At 42.7% G+C, this 27,114-nt stretch overlaps 1 long non-coding RNA gene across 6 annotated transcripts in view; it reads left to right on the plus strand.

Moving 5' to 3' along the window:
* The window catches only part of LOC120096293 (uncharacterized), a 160,366-nt gene that overhangs the window by 24,786 nt on the left and 108,466 nt on the right, over nucleotides 1-27,114 (plus strand). For 4 of the 6 annotated variants that reach the window (XR_015635563.1, XR_015635564.1, XR_015635567.1 and 1 more), the window contains exon 1: nucleotides 25,459-25,515. This is a non-coding gene — a long non-coding RNA (uncharacterized LOC120096293). Of the gene's footprint in view, nucleotides 1-13,712; nucleotides 13,818-25,458; nucleotides 25,516-27,114 lie in introns of those variants that run through there. The other 2 variants (XR_015635566.1, XR_015635565.1) reach the window with 2 other exon arrangements.

Here is a 27,114-nt window from a genome sequence, read left to right on the forward strand (position 1 = left end):
GGTCTTTAAGTATGGCGTTGACCACTCAGGTCAGGCATAGTAGCCTGGTACTTTTAGTATTGTGTAGTATTTAGGCAAAGCTTGAGCAAAACACAAACAGTTTAAGATAAATCTTTATTAGACCTATATTTTGTTCTTTTAAGATAATACATGTAACTATTCTCAAGAAGCAGTCAATAACTTAAGAGAACTCCATTGATTTAAGTAGAGGCTTGAGTACTCATAAGGGTAGGTAGGCTGTATGCCCAAAGGTAGATGGTCATCAGGAAATGAACTTTATGGCTTCTTTGGCAATTCCTTATCTCGTTATATCATTTCAGTGCTCCTCCTTTTTTTTTAATTGGATTTTTTATTTACATTTCAAATGTTATTCCCTTTCTGGGACATAAGCCCCCTATCCCATCCCCCTCCCCTTCTTTTATAAGGGTGTTCTCCTCTCCATCCCCCCTTCTGGCACCCACTTGACATTCCCCTACACTGGGGGTCCATTCTTGGCAGGACCAAGAGCTTCTCTTTCCATTAGTGCCCAACAAGGCCATCCTCTGCTACATATGCAGCTGAAGCCAGGGGTCTGTCCATGAGTACTCTTTGGGCAGTGGTTTAGTCCCTGGGAGCTCTGGTTGGTTGGCGTTGTGGTTCTTATGGAGTTGCAAGCCCCTTCAGCTCCTTCAATTCTTTCTCTAATCCCTCCAATGGGGGGTCCCATTATCAGTTCAATGGTTTGCTGCTAGTATTCGCCTCTGTATTTGACATGCTCTGGCTGTATCTCTCAGGCTCCTGTCAGCATGTACTTCTTAGCTTCATCAATCTTATCTAGTTTTGGGTGTATATATAGGGGCCACACATGGGGCAATCTCTGGATGGCCTTTCCTTCAATCTCTGCTCCAAACTTTGTCTCCGTATTTCCTCCTATGAATATTTTTGTTTCACCTTCTAAGAAGAACTGGAGCATCCAAACTTTGGTCAACCTTCTTGAACTTCATGTGGTCTGTGGATTCTATTTTGGGTAATCTGAGTTTTGGGCTAATAATCACTTATCAGTGAGTGCATACCATGTGTGTTTTTTTGTGATTGCGTTATTTCACTTAGGATGATATTTTCTAGTTCTGTTCATTTGCCTGTGAATTTCATGAAGTCATTGCTTTTAATAGCTGAGTAGTACTCCATTGCATAAATGTACCACATTTTCTGTATCCATTCCTCTGTTGAGAGGCATCTGGGTTCTTTCCAACTTCTGGCTATTATAAATAAGGCTGCTGTGAACATAGTGGAGCATGTGTCCTTGTTATATGTTAGAGCATTTTAGGGTATAGGCCCAGGAGTGGTATATCTGGGTCCTCAGGCAGTGCATTGTCCAATTTTCTGAGGAACCTCCAGACTGATTTCCAGAGTGGTTGTACTAGTCTGCAACCCCACCAACAATGAAGGAGTGTTCTTCTTTCTCTACATCCTTGCCAGCATCTGTTGTTACCTAAGTTTTTTATCTTAGCCATTCTGACTGGTGTGAGGTGAAATCTCAGGGTTGTTTTGATTTGCATTTCCTGTTGACTAAGGATGTTGAACATTTCTTTAGGTGCTTTGTGGCCATTCAATATTCCTCTGCTGAGAATTCTTTGTTTATCTCTATACCCCATTTTTAATAAGGTTATTTGGTTCTCTGGAGTCTATCTTCTTGAGTTCTTTGTATATATTGGATATTAGCCTTCTATTGGATATAGAATTAATAAAGATCTTTTCCCAATCTGTTGGTTGTTGTTTTGTCCTAATGGCAGTGTCCTTTACCTTACAGAAGTTTTGCAATTTTATGAAGTCCCATTTGTCCATTCTTGGTCTTAGAGCATAAGCCTTTGGTGTTCTGTTCAGGAAAATTTCCCAGTGCCCACGTATTTGAGTCTCTTCCCTTCTTTTTTTTCTATTAGTTTGAATGTATCTGGTTTGATGTGGAGGTCCTTGGTCTACTTGGACTTGAGCTTTATACAGAGCGATAAGAATGGATCAATTTGCATCTTTTACACGATGACCTCCAGTTGAACCAGCAGTATTTGTTGAAAATGCTATCTTTTTTCCCACTGGATGGTTTTAGCTCTTTGTCAAAGATCAAGTGAACATAGGTGTGTGGGTTCATTTCTGTGTCTTCAATTCTATTCCATTCATCTACCTGCCTGTCTCTGTTCCAATAGCATATTGCTCTGTAATACAGCTTGAGGTCAGGGATGGTGATTCTGCCAGAAGTTCTTTTATTGTTGAGAATAGTTTTTGCTATCCTGGTATTTTTTGGTATTTCAAATCAATTTGAAAATTGCTCTTTCTAACTCTATGAAGAATTGAGTTGGAATTTTGATGGGGATTACACTGAATCTGTAGATTGCTTTTGGTAAGATGGCCATTTTTACTATATTAATCCTGCCAATCCATGAGCATGGAAGATCTTTCCATCTTCTGAGATCTTCAATCCCTTTCTTCAGAGACTTGAAGTTCTTGTCATACAGATCTTTCACTTGCTTTATTAGAGTCACACTGAGTGGTATTTTATATTATTTGTGATTATTGTGAAGGGCTTCATTTCCAAATTTTTTTTCAGCCTGTTTATCCTTTGAATAGAGTTTTGCTTGATATAGTAACCTAGACTGGCATTTGTGTTCTCTTAGGATCTGTTTGACATCTGCCCAGAATCTTCTGGCTTTCATAGTCTCTGCTGAGAAGTCTGGTATAATTCTGATAAGTCTGCCTTTGTATGTTACTTGACCTTTTTGTCTTACTGCTTTTAATATTCTCTCTTTGTTTTGTTCATGTGGTGTTTTGACTATTATGTGATGGGAGGAATTTCTTTTCTGGCCCAATCTATTTGGAGTTCTATAGGCTTCTTGTATGTTTATGGGCATCTCTTTCTTTAGATTAGGGAAGTTTTAATGGCTGCCGAAACAGCTCAGTTGGGAGAGTGTTAGACTGAAGATTTGGGAAGTTTTCTTCTATAATTTTTTGAAGATATTTACTGGCCCTTTAAGTTGGGAATCTTAGCTCTATATTCCTATTATCCTTTGGTTTGATCTTCTCATTGTGTCCTGGATTTCCTGGATGTTTTGGGTTTTTGCATTTTTCATTTTCTTTGACAGTTGTGTCAATGTTTTCTATGGTGTCTTCTGCCCCTGAGATTCTCTCTTCTATCTCTTGTATTCTGTTGGTGATGCTTGCATCTACGGCTCCTGATATCTTTCCTAGGTTTTCTATCTCCAGGGTTGTCTCCGTTTGCAATTTCTTTATTGATTTTATTTCCATTTTTAGATCCTGGATGGTTTTGTTCAGTTCTTTCATCTGTTTGGTTATGTTTTCCTGTAATTCTTTAAGGGATTTGTGTGTGTGTGTGTGTGTGTGTGTGTGTGTGTGTGTGTGTGTGTGTGTTTCCTCTTTAAGGGCTTCTTTCTACCTGTTTACCTGTGCTGTCCTGTATTTCTTTAAGGGAGTTATTTATGTTCTTCTTAAAGACCTCTAACATCATCATGAGTTCTGATATTAAGTCCAAATCTTGCTTTTCTGGTTGTAGGTGTAACCCCGGGCTTGCTGTGGTGGGGGGAACTGGGCTCTGATGATGTCAAGTGGCCTTGGTTTCTGTTGCTTAGGTTCTTGCACTTGCCTCTCACCATTTGCTTATCTCTGGTGTTAGGTGATCTTGCTGTCTCTGACAGTGGCTTGACCCTCCCGTAAGCCTATGTGGGTCAGCACTCCTGGAGACCAGCTTTCTCCCAGGGGGATCTGTGTACAGAGAGTTGTGGCACTGGGTCAGCTCCAGGTATGGGCAGAAACCAGAAGAATCCTGTCCCAGACTGATCCTTGGTTCCTGTGTCCTGAGGGCTCCCTTGAAGCAGAAGTGGTGGTGTTACCTCTGCTCTCAGGTGTGTCAGAGCTCCTAGAGAACAGCTTTTCCTGGTTGGATCTGGGTACAGAGAGCCGTGTCAAACAGATATATTACTGCCTCTCTGTAAGACAAAAGAAACATATATTGTAATGTCTTTCATGTATTCTTTGCATTTTTGCCCTGGAATGTCCCCAAAACTTCCTTCCTTCTTTCCTTCCTCCCTTCCTTAGTGATCATGAGGAAAGGGGAGGTCTGTCAGACTAGTCACCCTGACTTCTGGAGACCTGAGATTCCTATGTCTTATCTTCCTTCATCAGTGTTGGAGAATTCTCTTTTACCTACATGATTCTACATGACTCCGATTCCCTGTGAACCTGATGAGGTATTTTTGCCTGGTTAGTCTTAGCATGCCTGTGTAGGACCTACCATTCAAAAGATTGGAATAAATATTGTCCCTTATGTACCAGGAAAAGCAGCCAAATTCTAGTTGTTTTATATTTCAGTGAAGTTTGGCTTTCTTGTGGGTTGAAACTCCAATATTCTCATTAAACATTGTTTCTGAACCCCCTTTTCCCAAATGATAATCGGTCCACATTACGTTCCTCAGTCTAGATAGCAGGCGAGCCCAATAGCATTCGAGATGACTTTTCTAATTAAGGAAAGCTATCAGTCAGCTGCCTGGATTAGGATAGCCATATTGTAATTTACTACATGTAACTCGATTTAGATCCCCCATAAACTAGGGAATACTGAGCACAGAAAACAAACAACAGAGATGACAAAAAGAAAATCTAAAGGGGCTTGGTGGGAGATGATACCAGAATGTTCTTTTCCTTAAGCCTCCCTGTGCCACTAAGTGCAACGTGAGAACAAACGCATGGTGTCCAGGGTGTGATGGAGGCAGAAACAAAAGCAGACAGTGAATGTGGAGCAGAGGAGCCTTGATGAGGGAAAGAACACTCTGTCTCAGAGGAGAACAAGTTTGGATGCCAGACAGAATGAGCAGGCATTATTAAGACCCAATAAGATCGGGGTTGGGGATTTAGCTCAGTGGTAAGCGCTTGCCTAGCAAGTGCAAGGCCCTGGGTTCAGTCCCCAGCTCCGAAAAAAAGAAAAAAGAAAAAAAAAAGACCCAATAAGATCTTGAAACTCTAGTCTCTAGACCAAGCAGTCTGATCATGCCTCAGCTATAGCAGCTGACCAGTAGTGCTGGCTTGTCTAGCACTTGGCACTCACTAAGTTTGGGTCCTTAAGGTTTCTCAAGATTTGACCCTGGGCTGTAGCAGCTTTCGTGAGTTTCCAGGTTAAGCCACAAATTTCTCTTGTTAACTAGACAGTGTTGGGGGGCATATGGCGGAGGAAACTCTAAGCCACACCCCATAACTTTAAAAGTTTGTCATGCAAAGCAGTGAAGCAAAGAACACATCATGGAGGTCTGATGTAGGAAATGCAATGAGCATATCAACTGGGTCTTCTCTTTTTATGATTCTATTAGGCATCTAGGAAGGTAAAGACCACAAAGAGAAAAGCTGGGAGGAGCGAATTGAGATGCTTTCCTGGTGTGCTGGAGATTCTAGGAGTATAGCGGTCCCCTGAAGGCTCAGTGGTCTCAAGAATTTTTATGAGTGCTGCTATTTTGGTTTATGCCATGTGGTTGCATTAACTAACATGGTGACAAAGTCACAGAGTTACTGCCATCTCAGTGATGTCATTAACCAAGATGGTGGCCAAATCACGTGACTCCTGGTATCTTGATGGTATGGTATCATAATATGCTACACCAAGACGGTAACAGAGGCCCATGGTTACTTTCTGACCATGATGAGCCCAGATCCATGATAAAATGAGCCGTGGACATCCTCACAAAATCAGGGCATGAACCCCCATGAGATTCATTACCTTAGTGATTAAATGTGGACAATTATCACCCTTAATTCAAAAGAGCACCCAAGTTATGTTAGCATGTAGATGGCAGGAGATACTACTGTTATGGGCATCCATCAGAGGAGATTACTTGAATACAGGTTTAAGAAAATAGAAAGTCAGCAAGTGACTATATTGTGTGCTCAGGATCCTAGTGTATCCCTGAGACCTCCTCTTTTTGGAGGTTTCTGTGCATGGCCCTGGCTGTCCTGAACTTGCTCTGTAGACCACCTGGACTCCAAATCAGAGAACTGACTGCTTCTGCCTCCTGAGTGCTGGGATGAAAGGCATTCACCAGTCCCAATCACCCAGAGCCTTTCTGGTTTCAGTTGTGCTACAAGATCTAGGGCTTTGCTAGAGTAGCACTCAGGGAGGAGAAAGTGCCCTGAGGTACTTAGGCCCCAAATAGGAAGCAAAGAAGCAGAGGAATAAGTAATTCGTGGTCTCACTGCGAGAAGCGAAATCTGTATCAGGTGTCATCAGTTATAACTGGGACTAGCAAGTGGCGTCTCTGGACCTCAGGCTCCTCTCCCTTTGGCTCCTATGTAAAAGCTGTCAGTAGGAAAAGAGCTCATGAGGGAAGGAGAATGTGGAGGTCTGCCTGTGGTTTGTGACACTCTTCTCTTGCTGAATTACGGGGAAACTGGGAGGGAGAAAATGGCTTTGGGACTCTTTTGTCCCACCTAAGTGTAGCCTGGTCGGTGGATTTGTGGTGCTCTGTTTTGTCAGAAATTAAAGTTCCTTAGAAATCAACTTGTTTAAAATCTTAACAGCCTTGGGTGGCACCTTTCCTCAGTTAGAGAACAACTGTGTGGGTACCACACGATCAAAGAGAGTGCTATATCTGCTCTCATGCATGGGGACTGTGGGTCTAAGCCACCAAGCCCCTCTGTCTGTTTTCCTTCCTTCATTGGAACCTGAAAGAATCTTGTGCTCGAAGAGAGAAGATGGGGAATTAAACATATTATTTACCTCCTACCGGTCAGCCATGGAAGGATGGAAAAACAACCCAGGAAAGAGGGGCATTGCAAGAAAAACACTGAAGATTTTCTTTCCTTACTTCTCCCTGGGTACGGTTATTGGTTTCATGCTCTGAGAAGCTTCTGTGGTATCACTGTATGGGCCACCAAAATATGGTTCCAGAAATTTTTGAGACCCTCTCTGTGGTTGCCTGATGATACTGGGGAAATCTGTGGTCCCTGTTCAGGGTCTTTGTTTTATTAATAAAAGAATTTAAGCATGGGTCCAAATAGAAGCCCGAGGACAATTTTATTAGAGTTTGAAAGAAAAACCCCAGGACTGACAAGCTGTAAATATCAGCAGCTGTCCAGAGGAGGAGAATGGAGAAAAGAAGAGGAGGGGGAGGGCGGAGGGTAAGGGGAAGCGAGGGTTATGTGGTCACATGGCTGCTTATCTTTACTTATGTTTTATGTATAACATTTAAGGTTTGATTTTTTCTACATCACATAACACACCATTATTTAAGGAATTCTTGTATCCTGAATTACTTTTAAAAAATTTATTCTTTGTGAATCTTATAGCATGCACCCCAGTCTTGCTCATCTCCCTGTACCCTCATACCTGCCCTTCACCCTTGCAGCCTCTCCCCAAAATAACACACACACACACACCACCACCACCACCACCACCACCACCACCACCACCACCACCAACAACAACAACAAAATAAAGCATAGAAAACATCTCCATGTGGAAGTTGTCGTGTGTCTCACTGTGTCGCACAGCACATCCCTCTGTCCGCACATCTTCACTTGCAAGTGTTCATTGCAGTGAGTCATTGGTCTGGTACAAGATCTCTGTCTTCTGTGACACCAATCAATATTGGATCTTTACTGGGACTCCTCCCAGTTATTCTGTTGTTGCCCTGTGTCATGGAGTGGGAGGGTATTCAGCACCTCACAGCAAAGGAATAGCAGGGACAGCTCTACTGTGCTGCTCTGGTGAGGTGCAGGGCCAGCTCTTCCCAAATGCTGCAGCTAACAAGGGGGAGGGCAATTTACCTGCTCTTGTTACCTCAAGGTCATTTCTCCAACTGTTGCAGGCAGTGAAGGGCGGGGGTGGCCTCACCCCGCGAAGATCACCTCATGGCAGAGGAGTTGTGTGGCCAGTTCTCTCATGCTCTCTCTCTTCAGGCTGGCTAACCCCACATCCCCAACCAGGGCAGCTCTGCTGCTGTCCCAGGCCAGGTTCAGAGCTGGCTGGCTCTCCTGAGTGCTGCAGCTGGCAAGGGGCCGGCCTAGCTTTCCTGAACTCATGACCCTGTGGGCAGCTTTTCTGACTGCTGGAGGTGGCAAGGGGCAGGGGTGGAGGGATCACTTCTGCACCCATGACACCGCATTGCAGATGAGTGGCAGGGTCAGCTCTCTCACATTCATACCCTCGGGTGGCTCACCCACACGCCCCCTGCAACCAGGGCCGGCTCCACTGTACTGGTCGAGGTGCAGGGCCAGCTTTCCAGAGTGCTGTATCCAGTTGGGGGCAGGGCCAGTTATGCACAGTCCCCGGACATCCATGTGGTCCCTGGTGGCTGCCCTGACCAGGGACATCCCCATGTTCTGTAGTGTTAATATGAGCCTTGTACATTGACGCTAACCCCTGCTGCTGAATAGCCACGGACTCAGACATGGCCCCCAGTGGCAGCTGGGGCTGGGACCTCATCATGGCCCCAGGTGGCAGGGCTGGTGACTCAGAACAGGCTGCTCCTCTTCACCCTCAAGTCTCCAGTTTCATCTCTCTCCATAACGCTCAAGCTGCTCCACTTCTCTCCCATCTGACCACCACATTCGCACACATTGTAATGGCTCCGGCTGCAAGTTGGACACATGGCTGGCAGGCACCGGGGTGACATCCTCTATTCATGCTCTGTGCTGTTGTCTATGGCCCACCTGCGCTGGACACTGGTGGGCAGTTATGTGGGTGACTTGAGGGTTCGTAGGTCTCTGTCTTCCCCCTCCTGTGCTTGGATTCAATTTGATTTGATTTTTATGTGTCCTAGGCATAAGATAGTTTTGATCACTAACTCAGGTATCAAGCTAGGATGAATAAGGACTGCGGTCTGCTCTGCTCCTGACTGATACAAGAACAATACTACCAATAAGAGGTCTCTGCCCAGCCAGGGGTTGCAGAATTATTTTTAAGGAGTTGGGTGCTGATTAATTTTTTCTTTGATGGTTGTTTCCTTCTGAAAGGTTTTTAAGTTTTCTCTTTGGCTTTATGATCACATAGTTTTTCTATGATGAATTAATGTATTTTATTATCTAATTTCCTTGATAATATATTCAGCATTTAACTTTAGGCATATAACTTTAATTCTTTGAAAATCATGGTCTTCATTTTAGAAAAACCTTCTTCTTTGCTTATTTTTCCTCTTCTTTGAATTTTCTAGTGATATAGAGTCCAGTAGAACCAATATCAATGTTTATTTTTCATATCGCTTAAATAAGTGTGAAATGTGTATATAATATAAAACATATAAGCACACACATTATATAGTTATAACTTTGTAGTGGTATATACATTTATGTGGCCTATTAACTCTATGTCGTGAGTCAGTTTATTTTATTTCATAATTTTTATATCTTGTTATTTTTATCTAAAGCTTACTTACTCTAGAGGTTATTATATATCTCAGCTGCTAACATGTTTGCAGGGGAAAGATATAAGTCTTTGTTACTCCTTTATGTATGCATTGCCCCAGGGTAGAATATTTTGGTGTTAGAGTCACTTAAAGTTTCTTTAATTTGGAATAATTTAAAATAATAAACATGTTTCTATGGTTATACAACTTTGAAGTTATAGCAGATTGAAAGAGAAAAAGAAAAGCTAGAGATTAGCTTACATTCCAGTAGTAAGAAATGGTAGATGTATCTTAAAGGATGATACAGGGGTCACAGCAATATATTCACTGCTTTTCAATACAGAGAGCAAAATGGTCTGGGGCCATCTAACACTGAGACAGTTGTCCAATGTATTTCAATACTCCCAAAGGAGCAGTGCTTTTGGATAGCATATTTATTAATAACACCATTAAGGAAAAGCTAAGTACAGAATTCAAGTATTATGCTAATGTAGGTAGCATAGATATTTGCATAATGGGGTTTAGAAAGATTACCATAGAAATAGTTACATTAAATAAGAGATTTCATACTTCAAGAGGAAACCATCAATTATCTGAAAAATTCGTCACATGCTTTAGCTCATTCTTTGATGATTCTGGATAAATGTATTGAAAAAAATTGCAGGTCGTTTGACAGTGTCTGAAAATTTTAAATTAAGATAGTTTTCTATTAAGTTTGAGCATGGTTAAAAGATCCCTTTAAACTTAGGTTTTTTTTTTTTTATTGTCTAAATGATGCCGAGTAACAAACCATCTCTAAACCCAGACCTTAAAACAATATCCATGAGACTGTGAGTACTTGGTTGCTATGCTCACCCAGGGTAGGCTTGGTGATCTTGGTTAGACTGGTTTCTATGCCTGTCATCAGCTGTTGGGGCAACCAGACACTGCTAAGTCTTGAAGACCTCTTCCATAAATGTTTGATGGTTGATTTTTGTTGTATAAATTATGAACACAGACAAGGCCAGGTGAATCTCATCAATGAGTAGTGAATTAAGCTTGTTTTTCCCAGTTTCTTGTCTGACAAAAGTTTCCACAGGAATTCATAAACTTACTGAATTTTGTTAGATGTGATGGCATGGGCCTTTAATCCCAGCACTTGGTAGGAGGGACAGGAGAATCACAAGTTTGAGGCAACTTGGGCTAATTAGTGAGGCCAGCTGGGGCTCCAAAGTGGGCCCAACCAACCAGACAACTGGTCACCTGCCCTCTCACTCACCCATCCACCTGACCAGGCAACCAAATCTTAATATAACAAACAAACAACAACCAAGCAACCAAATGAACAATCAAGCAAAAAAACCTCACTCGTTTCTATAAGGCCTAGCCCTGGAACTGGCAAATGGTCATATCTGACCTACTTTACTAGTCAAAATAAGTTATTGTACTAGCTGGTATTGTGTCAATTTGATATAAACTAGAGTCATCATAGAGGAAGGAGCCTCAGTTGAGAACTGTCTTCATGAGATCCAGCTGTAAAGCATTTTCTCAGTGATTGATGGAGGAGGGCCTATCCCATTGTGGGTGGTGCCATCCCGGGGGTGGTGGTCTGGGTTTTCTAAGAAAGCAGGCTGAGCAAGCCAGTAAGTAGCACTCCTCCATGGCCTCTGCATCAGGCTTGACTCGCAGGTTTCTGCCCTCATTGCTTTTGGTGAGGGATTGTTCTATGGAACTGTTCATGAAACATACCTTCCCCTCCCCAAGTTGCTTTCGGTCACAGTGTTTCATCATAACAATGGTTCCCCAAATTAAGACAATGTAGTTTTCGAAGAGTAAACTTTGGATGAAGGTGACAAATCCTAGTAGGTACTTCCTTGCATATTGTAGAACTGAAACCCCAACCTGGTCACCAATCTATCAGCAAATATTTTCTGAGTAGTTGTCGTAGGCCAGATGCCTTCATAGTGATTGGAGTAATACAGACACTAAGGCTGAATTACCTTAAGACACTTTCAGTCTATTGGTAATATATGATATTCCACAAAAGAGGCCACAAATGTTTTTAAAAAATGAACCACGAGACCGCACCAGAACAGAGCTAGAGAGATGGCCCCTAAATGAATCTCACAGAGGTTTGAAAGAATTATGATGACTTCTAAACCAGCTTCTCCAAATCTGTGAGAACTAAATGTATGCAACACAGACAGTTTTCCATGTCTTCAGGTCTTTCTACTTGCTCACTGCTAATAACAACAGTAACTCAATTGATGTGTGGACAGGAGGACCAGCTAATAGAAGCCATTGCCAAATACCGTGGAAGTCCTAAGTGCTGTGGAACTAGGTCAATAATGGACCTTGGCTCTCTCCCAGTTGCTCCTGAAAGGGAGAAGGAGTTTGATGACAGGAGAGTGACCATTTAACCTGCTAATCAGGCCTTGGCAGAATGCCTGGTGATAAATAGGAGAAGAAAATCTGTAGAGACAAAGATCGGAGAAGTAGAGCAGATGAGATCTCTGTTTCTAGAGAGGATGCTGGTGGCATCTTGGACAGGAAGAGTCTTCACGGGACTGTTCACTGTGTACAGGGTACTTGGCATCACAGATGCGGAACTTTATGCCAGGACTCCATTTCCTTCAAACTCTGAAAACAGCAACGACCTCGGTGACAAATGCTGACTAATTCCCAAACTCAGTGCCTCCTGTGGTTGAAAACTCACTGAAATGAGAGCTAAGAGCCCTTAGCAAGCAGTATTACCAGGGGTTTAGAGGGGGCAGAGTTTAACGATGCAGGGATGTGTTGAAGTACAAGGTCTAATTAGAATGGTAGCGATGCTTTACTGCTTGAGTGGATTTCAGCCAAGTCAATGCATTTTGCACAGGGCTGTCATCTTGCTCCTCTAAACATTTGCTTTCATCCCACTGTGGCTCCCCCTAAAACCCTCCAGTAACTGCTTATTGCTTCTAACTGCAAGCCACATTTGTTGGCTCGGTACTTCCCTTCTCTCCAAAACTCATTTCTGAGCCCCTCATCTTCTATTTTCTTTTATGGACGTTTCTGGTTCCAGTTAGTAGAAACCGACAAAAGAACTTTGAAAGGTCCAGAACGACCGAGATGGGAAGTGAACTAATGTTGACCTGTTCGCAATTGAAAATTGCAACGGCTTCACATGGGATCAACTCCAAGGCATGGTCCTTTATGACTCTAATAGTACGGTATTTATTAGCGGGAGCCCCAAAGTCCCAGTGGCTACTTCCGCTTTGTGGTTGCCTGACTCAGAATCACCTGTCCAATGGTTTTCTAACCACAGGTTCTTATCTGTACTACAGACCTTTGTCCGGCACCTGAATCTTTGCTTCACATGATTTTCCTTCTTTCTGGCCCTCTTGGTGTAGTTTGTTATTTCTTGAAGACAGAACTACCAAAGCAGAGCCATATACTGAGTGCAAGATTTATTGCTATCTGAGATTTGTCTACTTGGGGCCTCAGGGTGTTTTTTTCCCAGTCCATATTATTTTACAATTATCTTAAAATGAAGAATATCTATAATATCACATAGAAAAAAGTATCATCTATGGCCAAGTACTTTTTAGGATTTTTAGCTCAAAAATTGAGACTTGGCTTTCCCATGTGACAGAAAATTTGGATTTATCCATCTCTACTCCCTCTCCCTCCACTCCCCAACTAGTCCTCATATCTTGATCTAACCTTCTAAATAATTATGAAATGTATTTATTTTTCTTAACCCTACCGATGGGTCCTTAGTTCTGGTTCTTATAATCTTTCACCCGGATTATTACAAATCCAGATGATCGCTACTTCATCTCCATTGTTTTTCTACACCAGAAATCCTCTCAATTATACTTGAACTCAGATGTTGTCATCTTGCTCCCCTACTTAGAACCATTTACTGTTTCTTCTTTGATCCCAGGGGGAACCTGAAAGTATATAGCAAAGCCGGAAGTCTTTTCATAGCCAGGTACCTGTTCATCTTCTTACTTCCTCCATTTTCTCCTAACTCTGTACCTGTATTCACACTAATGAACGCTCTAAGGAATGAGCTCTCTCTTGCTCCAATTCTTGCTGTGATGCATGTGTGGGCGGGCACAGCTGCTTATGGTGCCTATAGTGGACAAGCACATTGCACACGTGGTGGACAAGCAGGGTGTTTTGAAGAAGTCTGTGCATATAGGGAACCAGCCACATCAGCTACTGACTGAAATGTGTCAGAGACAGATGTTGGGAGACTTTAGTCATTAATATTCCAGCTAATATCACTGACCACTTGCTATATGCCGCACAGCATTCTAACTGTTCCCCGAGGCACTAACTTGTTTAAACTTTACTGTTTTAATTTTATAGATCAGGACACATGGCACCGAGAAGTTAAGCTGCATGAACAAGGCCATCTTACTAAGAAATGTCTAAGTCAGGTCCAATTGCCAGCAGCCTGACTCCAGAGTCCAGGTAAAGACTAACCTGCTTTTGGCAGCCATCACTCTTTTCTATTTGCTATGAGCTGTCACGGTTCCGAGTGAGTGTTGCTCACTTGTTTGAAGTCCTCAATGGCAGCTGGTGACAAGAAGTGATCAAGGCTATTGTGCTAAGAGGAGAACCAAGGCCTTCTATCTGTTGGAGATGCAGGAACCTGGACAGTTGAACAGCCAAAGGAACACAATTTTGATGCGAAACACCAAATAGCTGTGCTCTCCAGTAAGCCAGAGTTACTGGCCTGATGTCAGGCTGCCATTATACTTTCTAGTCTCAGACATCAGAACAGGATTTCAGAAGGCTGGCAGAGACACCTGTCAATCAGGAGAGGATGGACCAATCCAGTGAAAATCCTTAGAGTAGAATGGGACAGACTGTATTGGTTCTGAATTCCTGTAGAGAGCGGTGGCCATGACTGAGCCTAAATATCAGGGACTGTCCGTGCCGGCACTTTCTGCGTGTTAACTTCAGTTTTCTCATGGATCCTGCAAGGGATGGAATCCATCCCATTCTACTGATGAGGAAATGGTCTTAGGAATGTTAATAGGCCCATGTTACCGCATTAGTAAGTCTCTGAGCTGGGTTATGAATCCAGTTCTAATTGATTCCAAAGTCTATTTTAACCTGCTGCCTCTGCTGTATAGGATCTGCTGCTTTCTGTTACATTTTACATGCATATGTGCAATAGAACTTCTACCTGAATCATTGAGTGAGAAGAGGGTGAGATGGGGGTCTATCTAGTGGGTTGCGTAATGGAAACATTTTGCAAGGATTTAGGGGGGAAATCAGAATCAAGCACGTTGTAACAGTTCCCACAAAAAGACAGTACAAATGTTCTCTTATCCTGCACACCTAAGTGTCTGCACTAGGAATTCACCTCAAATTTTATCTTATTTCATTTGCAAGCCTTTACTCATGCATCCAGAGTTCCAGTTGTCAGAAACTGAACGTACAGAGCCCAATGCACCTTCTGTTTGTCTGGAAGGAAGATCTGGGGCCAGCAGTGGGATGCATAACCAGTTGCAGGGATGGGACCAGAGAGTAGAGCTCCCCAATGAAACCAAGACCAGGGATTGTCCTGCAGGCCCAAGGACACTTGCAGAGGACATTGCGGAACCAGGGGATGATGAAATGAAGATGTAGTCTAGCTGCATTGTTTTGGGGTCGTGTCACGGTGGGTAGGGTATAGAAGGGACTGAAAGATGGAGTCCTGAAAGGATAGAGATATTTAACCTGGGGTTGAGATAAGGTAGAGGAGTGGGGATGGGAGTGAGGGACAGAGTGAAGCATTAAGGTGCTACAGAGAGGGGACACAAAGAGCTGTTTGGGAGTGGGGAATGATCAAGGACCTTTGGATAAGAGGAGGGAAAGCATTGCAGTTAAATCTGGGAATTGGAAGTAGGAAATCATTTGGGGTGAAAAGTATTTCAATTTTTAAATAGATTTATAATGTCATATTGGATTTGGAAGAGTGTTTTCAAAAAAAGAACAGGTTGGAAATATTTCCACAGCAGAGATTACCACATCCCTTGCCTTTCAGAGATACCATCGTTTGGAAGCCTCCCCCTAAGGACTTCCCAAACCAGAGATGAGCCTTCTGTTTCCGGTGATCTCACTGCCCTGGGATGATGGCAACCTCAAGATAGTAAATCAGATAATTATTTCCATCCTTGCAATGACAACAATGGTGTTGAGGCAAAAACTCATCAGAGGCTGCTTCCCAAGTCCCCAGGGAGACTTGGGATAAAGTTTACGATTGTCAGAATCTGTCTCCACAGCACCACGCTAGGGCTGTAATGACGACCGAGGGCCACACTGTCCCTCTAGAGGAAATAACTGTGGAGATGAATAGGAGAGCAGGACCTCCATCCTAGCCTGGTACCCCACCAAGCTTGTGTGGATAATCTGGTTCAGTAATTAGAAACGCAGTGCAATAAATATTGAAAGAACCGACTGTAAACATCCGAGAGGACAATGAAATTAGAAATAATAAGCAGATGGGCTTTTATTCAAAGCAAATCATGCCAGATGGACTCAGTACCTCTTCTTCTTTTTTTTTTTTTGATAAAAGTACAAAGTTGGTAGATGAAGGGAAAATGGCACGCTTGATGTCATATGTTTGAAGATTGTTGAAACACTGGAGTTGTTCAAGAAGTCTGATTTGCAGAATTGGCTCGGAATGCCTGGAATCGAAGCATACACCTGACGAAAATGTTGGATGAATGCAATTAATGGGGCAATAAAATGTTCCAGAGCTCTGGGTTGTCTCCCAGCCTCAGGAAGGGGCCCTTCCACGAGAATATAGAACATCGAGGCACAAGGGACCTTAGAGATTATCAGTTGCTGCCCTTTTATTTAAGGATGAGAAAACTCCATTAGAAGAAAGCAATTTCCCCACACTAGGGCTAGGACAAGGGGGATGGACAATGAGCCCTGCAGTGAGCGGGCGCTGTCTCCTCTCTATATGTCTTTCTATTCCCTAGAGAATAATGTGGTCAAGTTCCGTGTGAAAGGATGCCTGGAGAGAGGTGCAGTAACCAAGCTCATTGGAGTACAGCAAGGGGTCAGAACTGTCAGAAAGCTTTGCCTTGCCGTAGGCTGCACTTTTGAGGTCTATGTGCTCATAGGTCTGAGCTATGTTTTATGGTGTAAACTCATTTTTTTGCCGTGATGCGCATATGGTTCTTTTGCAGGTGAGAGAACATGGGAAGCCCAGGCAGACCCAGTGACTTGTTTATTTTGAGCCATAGAGTCAGCATTCTGGCAGAGCTGAGATGCAAGCATAGGCCTTCTATGTCAAGTCTGTCTCTTCCTTAACCAAATGTTGCTTCTGATAAAAGTCTGATTGTAGTTAGATGTCCTTGTGCAGAGGCTTTAATCTCCATGGACTGGCTCCCCCATAGTCTCCCATACTAACATTTAACTCTGTTCTCTGAAGAACACTTAAAACCTCTGGTTTCTTTTTCATTCTTCTTGAAAACATGGTCGTTTGCCCATTGTACTCCATGCCCTGAATCATAGTACTTAGGAAACAGAGTCAAGAGAGTCAGGGGGCATGGGAATTAGGAGTCTAAGGTAATCCTCAGCTTCACATACAGGGCTAGCCAGGGCTACATGAGACCCTCCCTCAAAACCAAACCAAACCAAACCAGACCAGACCAGACTAGAACAAACACAAATTAAACCAAATTAAACCAAAAGCAAAGGTTCTTTTTCTCTTTCTTTTTTTGTTGTAAGTAACCTTAGCATTTCTTAAAGAGCAAAAGCAACTTTACACTCTATTGAGATGAATGTGCTTATTTGTCTAACACAATACACTACAGAGTTTGATTATTTTGATAATTACACACTGAGGAATGATGGTTAGAAAGCATAAGCCTATGTTTTCCAAATTGAAGTCACTATGTTTCTGCAGGAACAGAAAACTTTGTAATTGAGTAAAACACACTATACCTTGTAATATGCAGTACTATTGAATCTGAGCCCAAGCACCAGGCGCCATTGTTGGCCACACATAGTGTGACCACAAGCACTCTCTGGAGTATGCATCACACATTGAGAGTCAAGGCTGCAGTGAAGCCACACAATGCAACAAGGATCAGTGCGGGCAGGAACATCTCAGACGTGCCGTGCATTCGATCTTAAATTACTTTTTGATTGTTTCTCACTAAGAAAACCTTTAGCGTTGCCAAATTTTCATCACTCCACATTCATTTACACAAAAGGTACAACCCATGGGTTGAGAAACTTTGCTGCAGTCAACAATGGGTACACATGCCTTCAGGGTATTACGGCAGATACAGGAGATCTGTACTTTAAAAAAGGCATAAAGGCTGTTATGTCAAACTCAGTGTCAACATAGGAACTGACACAATACATCCAATCAAATGTCATTTTAATCACATTCTGTCTTAGGAATGCACAAGAGGTTAATTTACTCTCAGGCCCATTTAAGTAGATTTACTTAGTAAAGTATAAAAGGAACTTTATTTTATTTACTGTAATCAAGTTACCTAATACGATTGAGCTGTTTTCCCATCTGTAAATGGAGTTTTCAGGGGATGTAGAATTGCTGAAGTCTGGAGAAACACATCTGAGTTCTAAAGAGTGTTTTGCAAGTGGAGTTGGACTTTGTTAATTTGGTAATTGTTGAATTTTTAATTTTTTTCCAACAGCACATCAAAACATCATGGCATAAGAAAGAATCAGTCCACTGACTCCAGGGGATCCTCCACATCCCTAACCTAAATTGTTCCTCCCACCTTTTGCAGCTATAAATTACTAATGATTTTTCTAATAACTCAAGCCTTTCCTTCTTAGACTCATAGTAACTAGTGTTTCTGAGACACCACCAGATTGATTTCCAAAGTGGTTGTACAAGTTTGCACTCCCACCAACCATGGAGGACTGTTCCCCTTGCTCCAAATCTTCACCAGCATGTGCTGTCTGTCACCCGAGTTAAGATGGAGTCTCAGAGTTTTGATTTCATTTCCTTGATGACGAAGGATGTTAAACATTTCTTTAAATGCTTCTCAGCCATTCAAGATTCCTCTGTTGAGAATTCTCTGTTTAGTGATGTACCCCATTTTTAAAATTGAGTTATTTGACTTGTTGGTAATCTAATTTTTTGAGTTTTTTAAAAAATATATTTTGGATATATCTGACCCTCTTTTGGATGTAGGGTTGGTGAAGATCTTTTCCCGTTCTGTCCTATGGAAAGATCTCCCATGCTCATAGATCGGTAAGACTAGCAGTAAAACTGGTCATCTTACCAAAAACAATCTACAGATTTAATGCAATTCCCATCAAGATTCCAACATAAATCTTTACAGACTTTGAAAGAGCAATTTTTAACTTCATATGGAAAAAATAAAAAAAGCTAGGATAGTGAAAACAATCCTGTACAATAAAAGAACTTCTGGAGGATTCACCATCCCTGACCTCAAACTGTACTAGAGAGCAATAGTAATAAAAACTGCATGGTATTTGTCTGAAAACAGGTGGGTTGATCAGTGGAATTGAACTGAAGACCCAGAAATAAACCCATAGCTGTGGATACTTGATTTTTGACCAAGAAGCCAAAACTATACAGTGGAAAAAAGAAAGCATCTTCAACAAATGGTGCTGGTCTAACTGGATATCTGCATGTAGAAGAATGCAAATAGATCCATATTTATCACCCTGCATGAAACTCATGCTAGAATGTGCTCCCAGGATCTGCCTGTCTCCAGTGGTGGGGTTACAGGCATGTGCCATGATATATATATATATATATATATATATATATATATATATATATATATATATATATCAATCATGTGGGTATTATTTGAATAGGTGTTTTTTCCTATATGTATGAATGTGTACCACATGCATGATGTCTGGAGTTCATGGAGGTCAGAAGAGGGTATCAAGTCTCCTGGAACAGGAGTTATGGATGGTCGTGAGTCTACCATGTAGGTACTGGGAGCCCACCTTTTGTTGTCTACAACCAAGTTACTGTGTGAGCCAACTCTCCAGCCCCTTTCCAGTTTTGTGAGACAAGGTGTCTCACTGGTATGAAACTCATTGATTAAGGTTAAACAGACAGGCCAGTGAGCCTCAAGAATTGGTCACTGCCTTCCCAGTACTGAGATTTCAACATGTGCCAGTTGGACTCAAAACGTTTTTTTTCATCTTTATTAGCTTGGGTATTTCTTATTTACATTTTGATTGTTATTCCCCTTCCTGGTTTTCGGGCCAACATCTCCCTAACCCCTCCCCCTCCCCTTCTTTATGGGTGTTCCTCTCCCCATCCTCCCCCCATTGCCGCCCTCCCCCCAACAGTCTAGTTCACTGGGGGTTCAGTCTTAGCAGGACCCAGGGCTTCCCCTTCCACTGGTGATCTTACTAGGATATTCATTGCTACCTATGGGGTCAGAGTCCAGGGTCAGTCCATGTATAGTCTTTAGGTAGTGGCTTAGTCCCTGGAAGCTCTGGTTGCTTGGCATTGTTGTACATATGGGGTCTCGAGCCCCTTCAAGCTCTTCCAGTCCTTTCTCTGATTCCTTCAACGGGGGTCCCGTTCTCAGTTCAGTGGTTTAATTCAAAATGTTTTTTAAAAGATTTTATGTGTTTTCTGGGGATCAGACTTAGGTCTCTGTGTTTGTAAGTCAAGTGATTTACCAATGGAAGTACCTCAGCACCTGTATGAAAATACAGGATTTTTTTGAGATTATAATTTAATTATAACATTTCTTTCTTTTCCTTCCTCTCTTCAAACCTCTCATACATCCCTACTTACTCTCCTTCAAATTCATGACCTCTTTTCCCACTATTTTTTCTTGCATACATATGTGTGTATGTATTTCTAGGTAGAACCTGTTTAGTCCGCATCGTGCTTCTTGTGTATGTTTTCAGGGCTGATGGTTTGAGACTGGATAACCAACTGCTGTGCTCGTCCCTGGGGAAGACGGCCTCTCCTGCTCCCAGCTGTTTCCCGTTGTCTATACCTCTTTGTGTGGGGTTGATGCATCCAGTGTGGCATGACTGTTGTGTCATCCTTCTTCAGCTCTCATTTGGGTGGCCATGTTTTTGGGTGGCCATGTTGTGGAGACTTTATTCACGTAGCTTCTGATGTTAGTAGGACACATGTTCTCACAGGAAACTCCCTGGTCCTCTGGCTTCTGTGATCTTTCTGTTCCGTCTTCTTCAGTGTTTCTTACGCCTTAAGTTTGGCAGTATACTGTAGATACATCCACTGGGACCCGCCTACACAACTCTGCATTTTGATTGGTTGTGGATTTCTGTAGTGGAACTCTATCTTTTGCACAGAGAAGTTTCCTTGATGAGGTGTGACGACTACACTTGTCTACAGAGGATTTTTCTCTGCCTTGCTCCCCATCCCCCTGTTTTTTATAACAGCCATCTTTTTTGTAATGAGGAGTCACTGATGGGCAGGACCAACCTAGAAGCCTATCAGCATTTCCTGCTCTTGAGAAAATGTCTCCGTACTCCTTACTGGTCCCAGTTCTGGTTTGGATGACCATAGACTGACACACTAACTATAACCTCATTATTTCCACCCTGTTTTCTTTCTGTTACAGCCTCCAGTGCATCCATTGGAAGCAACCATCCAGCAATATTTTATTATATCATTTTCTTCTCTGGTTTTCTTTCTGTAGAAAAGACACAACCACTGAAGAAGCGCCCATTTTTCATTCCCATTGAAGCAGAGCCATGGGGGGGCAGGAGCAACTGGAAATGATCAGATCTGTATTTCTGTCTCTCTTCTGCCACCTGAGGACCTCAGGCAAATGTCTTTACCTCTGTTCTACAGCTGGATGTGAGCCTATTTAACTCAGTACACCACGATTTCTCCAAGGACAGAAAATGTAGAGCTTGTCTTTACACGACTTGACACAACAGGAACACATTTAGTAAATATTTGGGAATCATAGCTCTAAGTGCTGCTGAAACATTGTCACACATGCACATCTATCACTAAGAAATATCACTTAATAGAGTGCCAAATATATGCCATTTATGACTTAATCTAATCAGCATAACTCTGTAGTGTCAGCTGTTATGATTTCTAGTTTGCAGGTAAGAAAACTGAGGGCAGAGAAATTAAGTGATCTACTTCTTTGAGAGTTGGTAGGAGCATTGAGATTTGAACTCAGGGTTGCCTGTGTCTGTTCCATTAATCTGTGCTCAGGGTTTATGCTCTTTGTTTAATGACAATTCTGTGTTGCTGTAAAGGACTTTGCCTTTTTACATATAACTAACAAGTTGCTGAGTCATCTTGAAAAGGAAACAGCCATGAGCAGTGATCAATGACAGGTGGCACCTTGCTCTTGGGGTATCTTTCTTCATAACCAATCCTGGTGTCCTTCTCTCCCCAGAACTGGACCTGCCTTAGATGGTATGTTCCCTCAGCATTGCTCCCACTCTTCGGTAGAGGCTCCATTCCCTGCTCCCGTGACAAGGAATTTCAGTTGAATGAACCAGGTTTCTTGGTAGTGTGTCAACACTGCTGGTTTGCAGACACCCTCATGTGCTTTTCCCATTCCTTCTGGGAGCTTTCAATCCATGGGAGAGATGAGGTAGAGGAAGACGGTTCTATGGAAGTGACTTCGTGGTACTGCAGAAGCACTCAGATCACACACAGGGCTTGGGAGCTTCGGAACTCAGCCTACTGAAGAGATGTCTGTGAGAGACCAAGGATGAGCAGGTTGGCCCAGTAAGGCCACAGCCTGTCAAAGCCTCAGGTTATCATGAACGTCTCAGATTTAATTTTTCCATTTTCCCTTCAGAACTACAGCTAAAATAATCCAGGAAAATATTCTCTCTCTCCCCCACCGCCACCTTGTTTCCATCCTCATTCCCTGATAGACTCCATCTCCTGGCTCCTGCCCTGTGAGTAGTCTTTGCTAGGCTCTAGACCTTCTAGGAGCTGCCACCTATAATCGGGTCACTGAAGGAGTCTGCCACACTTGGGATCCAGCTCTTTTCCAGGAGCAAATGACAGGTATAGTTATCTGGTAGATATTTTCATTTAGTAACAACTGGATCCTCAGTCAAAATTGAGTGGGCTGCTATGCTCAGTTGTGAAGTGTGTGTGTGTGTGTGTGTGTGTGTGTGTGTGTTTTCAAATAATGAATCTCCCAAGTGGCTTTTAGTTACTTAAAAGTTTCCTGGAAAACTTATGTTTCTCGTTAATTTTCCCATGGTAATAGTAAGCAAATTAGCTATATTTTTCACTTAAATCTTTTCCCGCACTCTTCCCTCCCTCCCTCCCCGCCCCCGACCCTGCTTCTTCTCCATCTCTCTTACCTCCTTTCCTTCTCTCCCTCTCCTCGTTTGTATGTCTTGATAGGTTTGATTAATGCCTCTAGGAAAAGAACAGATTAGTTTTTCTTGCTCTGTGATTTGCATTAGCACAGAGAGTACTGTGGCTCATACTGGAAGGCCCCGGCCCATGGCTTCCCTCCTGCTTGTGACCCCAGCATTTATGTGGAGGAGAGCATAATATTAGAACAGCCTTACTTGTTCTTAGCCTTCAGCTTGGTCCTATTACTATCTGTGGTAAGAGAGTCAAATCCTTCTTGTTTTCCCAAATGCTTGGAGAGGTTCCTCCAAATGTCCTGATTATAGGACAGAGCTATTTCCTAGGCTATGTAGAATATGAAATATTGTGTGTTCAATCCTTGCTGGCTTTCCCTGTCTTTTTTCTTGCTCACTGGGGTTTACAACGTAACTCTGGCACCAGCTTCTGCAGTGAAGTGCATCTTCCTAAGGGAGTCCGACCCCCTCAAATTACGACTTCTCCAGGGCAGATAGACTGGCAGTTGTTTCTGGTAGAACCAGAAATGCTAATGAGGCCTTAGGATGGGCTGGGGTTCACACTGCCCTATGAACTTGGTTCACAGTTCCCTGTGAGCTAGGGTTCATACTGACCATGAAGACTGGTTCTGCTGTCTGAAGTCAACTCTGGGAATCTAGAAAATGTTGTTCTAACAGAGTCCACAGTGGTACTTTTTCCATGAAATTACATTAGCATGTATAACTCGGGCAATTGATTTCTTTTTTACTTGGTTCTGGGCAAAGTCCAGTTTATGGCAAAACACACACACACACACACACACACACACACACACACACACACACTTGGGCCGAGCCCAGTTTATTGTATGGTTTCACTGAATTCAGAGGCTGGTGAAATGACCCAGGGAAGCTGTGTGATTTTTCAGTCTGAGTTTCTCCATTTAACTTGCTGTGAGGCTACACTCAAGCCATCTATGGTATAAGCTCTCATAATGCAAAGTGCAGAGGGAGGGTGGCCAGAAGGCCATTTGTAGTGTCATAGAGTGCCTGCTCCTGTTAGAAACCTCTTGTCAGGCAGTGGACAGCACTGTGCATAAAGAATCCCCTTGGGATATATTACCTCATTTGTCAGATGAGGAAATTGAGACTTGGTGAAGGGAGCTCATTTGTAAGGGTAAGATTTGTGACTATTTCATTTGGAAAACAGGCAGTTACTCAAAGGTTAACCACACGTTTACCATATGACCCAGTTGTTTATTCTTATGCATATGCCCAAGAGAATTAACAACATACATCCACACAGAACTTGCTCACAGATGGTCATAGGAACATTATTCATGACATATAAACATCTAGAAGCAGGGTGAGGGAGATGACTCAGTAGTAAAGAGCTTGCACCTGAATTTGGATCCTAGGAACCTAGTAAACAGTGGGTATGGCTGTACCCATCTGTAATTACAATACCGGAGGGGGGGGCAGGAATAGAGATAACTGGGACACTATAGTTTGATGGCCAGTCTAGCCAAAACACTGAGTTCCTGGCTCATTGAAGAGACCCTGTGTAACCCCCTCACCCCCTGCCCAAAAAGGTGAAAAGGGATAGAGATATCTGACACCAATCTCTGGGCTACTCTTTCCTTCTCTCCTTCCCTCTCTCACACACACTCTTACGCATACACCACACACACACACACACACACACACACACACACACACACACAATACCACACACACAATACCAATATCATCCACACACAGATATCCACACCCAAACTCTCACACACACATCTGTACATACATATACATATGTACATATACACACAGAATACACACAGAAATATACAGACACACATATCACACAGAGATACACTCACAAAATACACACACACACACACACACACACACACACACACACACACACACACACGCACCCAAAGCAGAAACAACCCACTGCCCATCAACAAGAGAATGAGTAAAATGAAATCTGTCAGGATAGTGGAAAGAGATTTGACAGTGAAAGAAACATAGTATCTAATGCTCACTGTTATAGGTTGGCTGTGAATGTTTCCCACAGTCTCACCTGTTTGAATGCTTGGTCTTCTTTGGGTGGTACTATTTGGAGAGGCTGTGGAATCTTGGGTGTGGATCCTAACTGGTGACAGTAGATCACTGGGATCAGGTCTTCTATCCACTTCCAGTTCCTGTCTACCTCTCTGCTTCCTGGTTTGATGGCCATGTGAGAAGCAGCTCTGCTCTCCTGTAGCCACAGAGCCATTCTGCTTGCTTTCCCAGCAATGGCAGACTGCATCCCCTGAAACTACAGGTCAAAATAAACATTCCCCTACTTGGTTCCTTCATTGGGTGTTTTGTCACAGCAACAAGAGAAACCAACACACATGTTATAGCAGGATTGACACTGAAAATTGGTATCGTGAGAGGGCTCTGTCAGAAAGACCACACCCTTCATGGTTCTGTTATGCGAAACATCCTGAACATATGGAATATAGATTAAGGGTTGGGGTCATGGAGGGCTTGGGTAGATGGAGATAGGCAGTAAATGAATATAGCATTTCTTTTTCAGATGACAAAATAGCTCCCAGAATTGATTTTAAGTTTGGTTCTAAATATCTTCTAAATTCCCAGTTGTTTCCAAAATTGATTGTAGTGATGGCTGTACAACTCTGATGCATATCCCCAAATGTTGCTGAGGGGGGTCAGAAGCCAGAACTCATGCAAGATGACATGCTTCCATTGTGACCTCCACAGCTAGGTGGAGCCAACAGTTGTGTGGGGCAGTAGACTTATCCAACTCACTGGACTCAGAGACAGTGAGAGCTAACAAGCAAGCGTCTCCAGAATGAAGCACACGGTCAGTATTCAGACACAGTACTCAGAATTAGATATAGTCTCTGGTGGGGGATGGACCACAGATTGAGGATCAGCTCTTCTAGCAGGGAAGACAGATGCTGTCATAATCGCAACAGGGAATGCAGGTCAAAGTGTGCAGGAGGCACATCAGAAGGAGAGGGGTTAGGGGTGGATTAGAGCTGTCTTGAGGGCCTGGATCTTTGATCTTTAAGCTCCCATATGAGAGTGTCTATGACAGCAGATTGCCTTCTTTTCTCCTCAAGCTTTCGGTCACATACAAGGGCTGGGAAGGCTGGTTGGGGAGTTTCATGATTGTGCTGTTTTCCCTGACAGTTTGGTAAGAATTAAAGACTTGAAAGGGCATACACACACACACACACACACACACACACACACACACACACACACACACACACACACAGAGAGAGAGAGAGAGAGAGAGAGAGAGAGAGAGAGAGACAGAGACAGAGACAGAGACAGAGAGTTCAGTTTGGGCTTCTTGAATATTGGACACTAGTTCCATCCTTCAGCTAATCTCATAGAGAGTTTATCAGGAGATGAATCTTAGAAAGGAGTGGGTGTGTGACTCGTGTTCAGGCTCCTCTTTCTTGAATGCTCATCACATAGACACTCAGAAAGATGTTACATATCAGCTGCTGATGCACATGAACTGCGAGGTTACTAGGTAAATGAATCTGGGCATATGTATTATATATGAACACATAAGTGCATAAACCAGGTTTTGGGAAGGGGCCCAAGGGAGCACTAAGTAAATGGAGAAACAGCTTGAAGCCCATGTTCATGTCTTTGTTCCCTGCACAGGATCTGGTCCATGGCAAACCGTCAGTCAATATTTATTGCATCTGAATAGGCAATGTTTATTCTAGCTGGTCTTGAGGATGATGTCTGATGACCTTCAGGTTCTGAGTTAAGCAAGTAGAGCTTAATCTTCTTGGCCAGATGCTCAGAATAGTCACCTGTCTTGTGAGGAGCCACCCAGAGGAGTTGGCACATGACCTGACAGGCCACCCTGTCTTCACATTATCACTCTCTTGGGAGCTTTAGTAGCATGCAGCTGCCAAACCAGACTCTCTGGGGGTATAGCCTAGGTGTTGGGGGTGCTGGTATTTTTCTCTTCAAACACTCTCCCTCGTGATTCTAATGGGGCCTAGAGGCAAGAACCTCTGGTGGATTAAGGCATTTTCAGGTAAGAAGGTGAGTGCTTGTTGCCAGAGGTAAATGACAGCTGTCCCCAGAATAAGTACAGAAGTGACAGTGATGCTTTCAGAATTCTAGACTCATTTTATTTATTTAAAAATTTAAGTGTTTATATATTTGTGTGCAATACATATGTATATATGTGTATGTATGTGTATATGTATATATGTATATATATTTCATGAGCATACAAAGTTGTGGTTTCCTTATTGTGCTTTCTATTTATTTATTTATTTATTTATTTTTTATTTATTTATTTTTTTTAAAGCAAATCTTTTTTTAAAATTTATTTATGTATTTTATATATATACACTGTAGCTGTCTTCAGATACACCAGAAGAGGGCACCGGGTCTCATTACAGATGGTTCTGAGCCACCACGT

Source organism: Rattus norvegicus, chromosome 13 (genome assembly GCF_021556685.1).
Source record: "Rattus norvegicus strain SHRSP/BbbUtx chromosome 13, alternate assembly SHRSP_T2T, whole genome shotgun sequence".
NCBI lineage: Eukaryota > Metazoa > Chordata > Mammalia > Rodentia > Muridae > Rattus > Rattus norvegicus.